The sequence below is a fragment of the Lepidothrix coronata genome, unplaced genomic scaffold (assembly GCF_001604755.1).
Source record: "Lepidothrix coronata isolate B3197 unplaced genomic scaffold, Lepidothrix_coronata-1.0 Scaffold11, whole genome shotgun sequence".
Lineage (NCBI taxonomy): Eukaryota > Metazoa > Chordata > Aves > Passeriformes > Pipridae > Lepidothrix > Lepidothrix coronata.
The window spans coordinates 3,952,872-3,960,488 of NW_016690191.1; positions in this window are offsets into that span (position 1 = coordinate 3,952,872).

Here is a 7,617-nt window from a genome sequence, read left to right on the forward strand (position 1 = left end):
TTTCATACTTGTCACACAGTGGGTGCATTGGGGCTAAGTGAAGCATGATGTCTTTGCCATCTGACTGATCAGAATGCAACTCCAAGCTAACCGTGTCATGCTGCTTTATTCCAGTCATGCTTTAGGGAGCATTTTATTTCTCCATTACATTTTGTGCGTTCCCAGGCTAACTTTCCCCACTGGGAAGAAGCTGCAGGGAGGATGGGATCCTTAGGCTCCTTTTTCACATGCTTTCCTGATTTTGCAATGTCTTATTTTCCCCACACAGAATGGCTAACCGTCTCATGGCTGGTGTGTATGGAAGAATCGCTCCAGTGAACGTCTGTCTGCTGAGAAAGCATCAGGGCACCTATTGAAAGAACACAGTGGGCTTGTCAGCACAGCAGCTTTTCAGAGAGAACCACAAACACCCCGAAACAGCAGTGGCGTGGGACCAATGCCTTCCGAAAGGATTTGGGGAAGGAGGAATTAAAATGGTTTGAATTAAAAATGGAGCAGGCTTGCAAGCTGTCTCCTTTGTCTCCTGGTGCTCTGAGGTCGTAGACAGTGATGAGATTGACGGGTCTAGCCAGGGAAACAGACCCCCCACTGCTGGCAAATTATATCAAAACCCTTAGAACGGGGATGAAGTCCTCCTCCTTGGAGGTTTAAGCTAACAGAAGGGTTGGGATTTCCCCAGAACCATGTGGGAAGTAGGAGGGCTCTAAGTGTGGCTGGCTAAGGGATATGAGGCCAAATTTAGCCCTGCTAGAGGCCAGACCAGTGCTTCTTATTTCTAACTGTGCTGAAGCATCTGACTGAGGAGCTCAAGCTGGCCATGAGTGACTGCAAGCAGGAGAGGAGATGAAGGCTCTGGAGTTGCAGGGAGATGAAGGGCTTACTTAGTGGATGTGTACTGGGGAGATGGTTTACAGCAAGAGAGCTGCAGCAGAGATGTGGTTTACTGAGCTCTTGAGAGCTTGAAAAAACTTTTACAAAGGAAAGAGTGTCTCAGATTATTGAAAATTATGTGGGTAAGAGCCTCAAAGAAAGAAAAGGCCTCTGGGGCTGGTACCCTGGTGTGAGTCTTGCTGGAAGATGACCTGGATGTATTAAAAAAGATGTTAAAGCTGATCCCTTTCTGTCATGTTTATGGATGTTACCCAGAGTGGCTTTTATCAGATGTGCATTTGGCTCAGCACTGAAGGATAATTGCAGCTAAATAATCTATAAAATGAGATCTACGAATGCTATAGGATGCGAGCTGGCCAAATTCTGTCCCCAGTTATATCCATGAGGTTTCTCTGGTATTCCCGATGGCAGAATTTTTTTGGATGTTATGGAGGGTAGATGGGAACACATTGCATGATTATGACAGTGAACTGCTTTGTGTCAGCTGTTCCAATGACTAATTTCATGATTTTCAGAATGTCGCTTAACTTTTCTGTGCTTGATTTATTCAGCTCTGCTTATTCATGTTGACCTGTCTTACATGAGGAAATTACTCTGGAATCCTTGGACACTGTGGATGGAAAGTCTTGCAAACCACAGTGCACAGGCAGTTGCAGCTGGGAGCAAAAAGGAGCAAAATATACTCTGAAATGTGCCACTAGATGATTTCTCTCACCTTTACTTGCTGAAGCCACTGAAGTGTGACACCCAGTAGAAAAGAAAAATTATACCGGGTTGGTCTTCCTTGGCCCCAGTCATGCAAGGATTTAGGATTTACTTCTCTAATTGTGTGAAAAATCTAAAATATGAGTGGTCTTTTTTTGCAGGATAGAGATCTTACGCTCCAAATTAAGGACTGTCTTGTGCTGACACGATGAGACCTCGATACAGGCTGGACTTCAAGGAACAGCAGTAATATGGGTGTGGTAACAACAGGTGTGATGTGCCCACAATTTTTGGGAGATTGAGGTACCTTTATCAAAAAGACACAACACCTTCACCTGCCTGAACTGCTAGTGTACTGTCACTTGTCTGCTCAAATCCCTACACTCCGGAATGGGAGAAAGATTACACGGATCAGCCTCTGAGGATGGGGAATTTGGCGATCGATGCTGTCCGGGCTGGAATCGAAGCCGCGGTGTCTCGCTGACACTCGGAGCATCCCCCTCGCTCCGTGGCTGCCTCGGGCAGTCCGTGTCCCAGCTCCAAGGTTTAGTCCCCACAAGATGGCACTCGCCGCCAGCGCATCCCTGTGTCCTAGCAAGCGGCGGGATCCACAGCGCGGGCAGGCAGCCCCGCTCCTGGAAGCATCGGGAGCCATGGGATAATAGATGGGTCCTTTCCAGCTGAGGATGTGCTGTGATTCTAAGTCCAGCTCCTGGCCCTGCACAGGACCACTCCAAAATCCCACCATGTGCCTGAGAAAGTTGCCCAAACTCTTCTTGAGCTCTGGCAGCCTTGGTGCTGTGACCACTTTCCTGGGCAGCCTGATCCAGTGCCCAACCCCTCTGTGGGTGAAGAACCTTTTCCTAATATCCAGCCTAAACCTCCCCTGACACAGCCCCAGCCGTTCCCTCGTGTCCTGTCCCTGGTCACGGAGAGCAGAGATCGGAGCTGCCCCTCATGAGGAGCTGCAGCCTGCGATGAGCTCTGCCCTCAGCCTCCTCTTCTCCAGGGTGAACAACCAAGTGACCTCTGTCACTTCCCCTCCAGACCCTTCACCATCTTCATAGCCCTCCTTTGGATAGCTTTATATCCTTCTTATACTGTGGCACCTAAAAGGAGACAGGAGGATGGTAATGCAACACCTGTTTGCCATAGGGAGTCTCCTGGGGAGCTGTCTCATGTTTTCAGTGTAGACATACTTCTAATATCTACATTTTCCCCTGAAACAGAGATGGCACCAGGGCCCCTCTATGGAGAACAGGGTGTCTCTCCCCTTCTCACTGTGCACATTTTTGCTGTCAGGACGATTCTCCCAGATAAAGGGAACTGAGGTAGATATTTCTGCTTACACCAGCTGTCAGACTGGCCCCTCCTGGCAAGGGTGGCCTGGAACCAGTGCAGTTCCTGAAGCTGCAATGCTCCTTGCTCCTCAGGAAACCCCTGTTTGGGTTGAAGTGCATTAAAGCATTTCTGAGATAGAGCATTTTATATCTTCTAGTATAAAGTTGTGATTTCAGTGTTTCTCTGTAGACTGTGATCTGAGAATCACTTTCTGGTGGAGAAATTGGCCACATAAATAAGAAAAACACAGGATAATTTAGGTGGCAAGCTTAATTGCATGATTATTTTCACTCTCGTAAATGTGTATCACCTACAGTGGAATATTCAATAAAATTATAGCTTGGGCACTGAAGAGATTTCCCTATCACTAAAAATGTGTGCTAAGCTTTCTTAAAGAAAGGTTTAGTAAATTGCCTTTAAAGTACAGGAAATCGGCTTAGCTCCTCCTGTAGAATATTTGTCTTAAGAAGCACATCACGGGCAGTAGGGCTGAGAAGAGTCACTGAGGTCTGAAACACATGAACTCTTGCAGCAGCAATATTACCAGCCCGTCTAAGACAACCTATGGGACTTAATTTTGCTACAGATTCTCTAGAGGACTATCAAGAAATTGCTTTATGAGTTGAAATACCCATGCTATTATAGTCACAATTTGATACTGCAACACTAGATTGCAGTCACTTGTGTTTCTGCAAATCAGAGTCTCTATTCTGTCTGTGGCATTTTTTCACTCTCTGCAATAAAATACTCTAAAGAAGAGATAGAGACCAGGATAAATTTTGCTAGTGGTACAGCATAGATGTTTCAGGTTCCAGAATGTAATACCAGAAAGATGTTATGAACTTCATTCTTTCTCATGATAAATGTGGCTTTACAGAAGTCTCAGTGTTTGAATTATTTTAAAGTGTTTTCTGAGAGAATTCAGTCTGCTTATAGCCAAGATGGAAGCATCCAAAAATTATTTACTATTTGATGATCTATATACAAATAATTTGGTCTCTCAAAATGATTGATTGTTTTCCATAAGTTGGGCTGATTCTCCCCAGATCATCCATATTTACATCCATATGCATTTACCTTATCAAGCTGAATTGACAAGCTGACACCTGCCCAGATGCAATAGCCAAGGTGATTTCTTAGTCCTTTAGCTGGAGTATTTTGTGCCTCAATGCCTTTAGTCAGGCTGGAGGCACTGACTAAAAGTAAAGTGCCATGAGGTAAACATGTGCTTTTACCACAATGACCTGATATAAGCAGAATTCTTGCATCCTTATTTTCCTCCAGCAACTTCCATCTCTAGTTTACTCCCACAAAGAGCTCTCAAAATCAGCCAGACTTCTTGTAGAAGAGCATCTGAGTTGGCATATCCCTCACAGGTTATTAAATTAGAGCTACACTATATTGTCTTTCCCTTCTCTTTGAGTTGCAGAAAAGATGAGGTAGTGCCTGAATGCTTCCTACAGGAGATATTTAAAGAATCAGAGAAGTTTTCTCATTGTACTTTTCCTCTGCTTCCTTAATCAGACATCACATTCTAGTTAATGTGAAGTTTCCAAGGCAAACTCAGTTTTGATCAAGTTGTGTTAACTTTGAAAAGCTGACTGACTCCAGCTTAAAATGGATGCCCTGAAAGAAGGATGAAAGGCCCTTTTTATCGGTGTTGAAGGAAGTAGTTCAAAAGCAGAGATGGTTTCTTTCTGAAGACAAAGAAGCTCTTACTCACCCACCTCGTGCCATGAAAGGGATACTTTGCAGCTAACTGCCCATCAGAGAAGAATTCCATGAACTGGAGATGAAGTGAGAGTGTATTGGGAATTTTATTACTATAGCTAGAGTAAAGGAAATTTAATGTAAAAGAATGACTCCTCATGCCCTCCAAATGTCCTCTTGCTTCAGTCCTTTTTGATTTGTCTTTTTCTTCCCCTCTTTGGGTGCCAATTGGTCTTTTCCCTGTCTGACTGGACAGAGACAACTAGTGATGTTCTCTTATCATGTCATACTATGAACAACCCTGGACAGCAATGAGGACGGAGAGAGAAGTACAGAGACAAATTCTACCAGCTCTTGAGGCAACCAGGATTAGAGCCTTAATTTGGAGACACAAACTTTTTACATGGATGAGGCAATTATTGGTGGAATAGGGCTTTTTAGAAGGCTGAACCCCCTGTGACTCGATTCCCATCAGTTCCTAAATGAATATTTAATTGCCCCCTATTAAGATGCTCCTTATCTGTAAAGCAGACAATACCACTGTTGCTGGTTTTACCAGCTGGTGAAATTGGTGACATGTTAGATTAGAGCAGTGGACCATGACTATGTTAGAGTGGTCTGGTAGATTATAAAAATTCAGCAGAACAGTTTGGCTTTGCTGACATCCACATGATAGGGATGCTTAAACCAATGGGACAGAGAGAGACAGAATTAGAGAGAGAGACAGAATTAAATTCCTGCTTATCCTGCCAGAGCGAAGATACCCTTAAAATTTGCTAGCTTTTCCAAAAAGGACATGTAAGACAGTCGAATTCCTGAGGTCCCTCTCTGGGCTAGATTTCCCTTTCTACATTAGACTTAGGGAGATAAAGTCACCCCTCAACCAGTGTCTTACATAAGATTCCTTTGCTTAAATGACTTAAAAAATGGGAAGAGACAACACAGGCACACAAACACCCATACACACAGAGAGCAGCCCATGAGCATATGAGGCATGCTCATATAAATTTTTAAAGGCAATACCACACTAAAGTTGGCAGAAATATAACTTACATATGATTTCATAATGAGGAAAATTAGCCACTGGAATGAACTAGAAAGGGAAGCTGTAGTTTCTTCACCTGAAAATCTCTTCAGTTCCCAGACCAGATGCCTGGACAGTTTTGACAGGCATAAATTCTTAACAGAAATACCAGGATTGAATTCAATGGTCTACAGTCTATGGGAGCTTAGACAGTTAGAGATAATGATAGTTTTTGTTTTCAGTTAAGGCTCTAGGGGTCTTCCTCTTTCCTAGTTTGGTATCTGACATAGATCAAATGGCACTGAGGAACCTATTTAAGAGGAGCACACATGACCTTGAACAACCACGTGCAGGGGTTACTGGAATCACAGCAAAGAGCAAATTCCCCCCTTATTTTGGATACTGATCTAGGTCTGAAGGGCAGCAGGCTCTGAGATACAACTAACAAATCCCAATAGCAAAGGCAGGAAGGAATAGGTACAGCGTCCTTTCACTGCTCTTTTTTAGCTGGAGGCAATGCAAGCAAAATCATCTACTGCTACTTGATCTGAATTTGCATAATATCAGATTGTATCCATTTACCAGCTTGATATACTTCACCCCTCCAAAACGTTTATTTAATGTATTTAATTCCTTTTGATGCGTGAACAGTGAAAAAGCATCTTGATATGAGTTCTGAGTGCTATGTCAATTATTTAAAATTACACCCAGGCTGCACTGTAATCAGCTTATCCCACCTTTCAGCAACAGCTTGTTATTAAAGATAACCATCACTTTGCTTCTCCTCAGTACCCCTTCCTGCTCTTCAAAGTGCCAAGAAAGACCAGGTGCTGGGTACAGTGCCCAAGGCATTAGTATCCCTGGCAATTTTTGACCAAAGCTAGGAGGGTTTCAAGGGGTTCAGGGTTTCCATGAAGAAGAGTCCTGAATATCCCATCCTTTTTTACAGGGTCAAGATATGACAAGCATCTGTGTCACAGCCAGCTCTAGTTAAGCCATTTACCAAGGAAAGGAAGATGTTTTCCAGTGGATGTGAAGATTAGAACTGAACCTTTGCCTCCTGTAAGTATTTCCCTTCACCTCAGGCAGGCTTGCTCCCACGTAGAGTTGGTGAAGGGCTGGCTCAGAGGATGGAAAGCAGCAGCCAACGTGAGGACATTTCTTTCCCCAGTTCCTGTCCATGTTCTGTCCATGCTCTGCAGCCTTTGGGAGCCTTCCAGTGGCTTATTTGTTCCTGTGTATCAGCCAGCTGAAGCATCCTGCCATCCCCTTGAAATCCTGCCCACAACACTCCTCCTACATACGCCCTTTGATTCCAGCTGCAGATGGGAAGAAAAGGGCAAAATCATGGTAGTGAGGAGGTGGAGATCAGAGACACAGAGGAGACAAAAGGTCTAATTAACTGTGCCCTCTCTTCTGGAGCTACAGCCTGGGTTTTGTTATTCACATGGTTGTAACACTGGATTCCAAGTTTTTAAAAGGAGAATATGCTCTCCCAGCCAGTGCTGGGGAAGAGCTCTTGCCATCCCCTAACCCGATAAGATAGTTAATGGCAGCATCTGCTACATTCATACACTTCTACTTATTAATTAAAAATACATAGGCTTCAATTTGAAGTTAAAGTGACACATTTAATAGTATATTTCAGAGCTTGTTAATGCTCAATGAGAACTTGATAGTCACAATAAGCTTGCATAATAAAAATTTTGGTCCTGATGTTAAAGTACTACACATTATGCAACTTGCATACAGATGAGGAAAAAGGAAACCCCTGAATAATATGTTCTTCTGCCTTCCTGGCTGTAGCAGCAGAGGCGTTAGTCAGGGGCACTTCATTTCCAATTTGTGCAAAGGCAGGAGCAGCATTTATTTCTGCCACGGGGTTATATGTGCACCCGAGTATCTGCATAACTTGATGGGAGAGGGCAAAAGTGTAAGGAAGATGA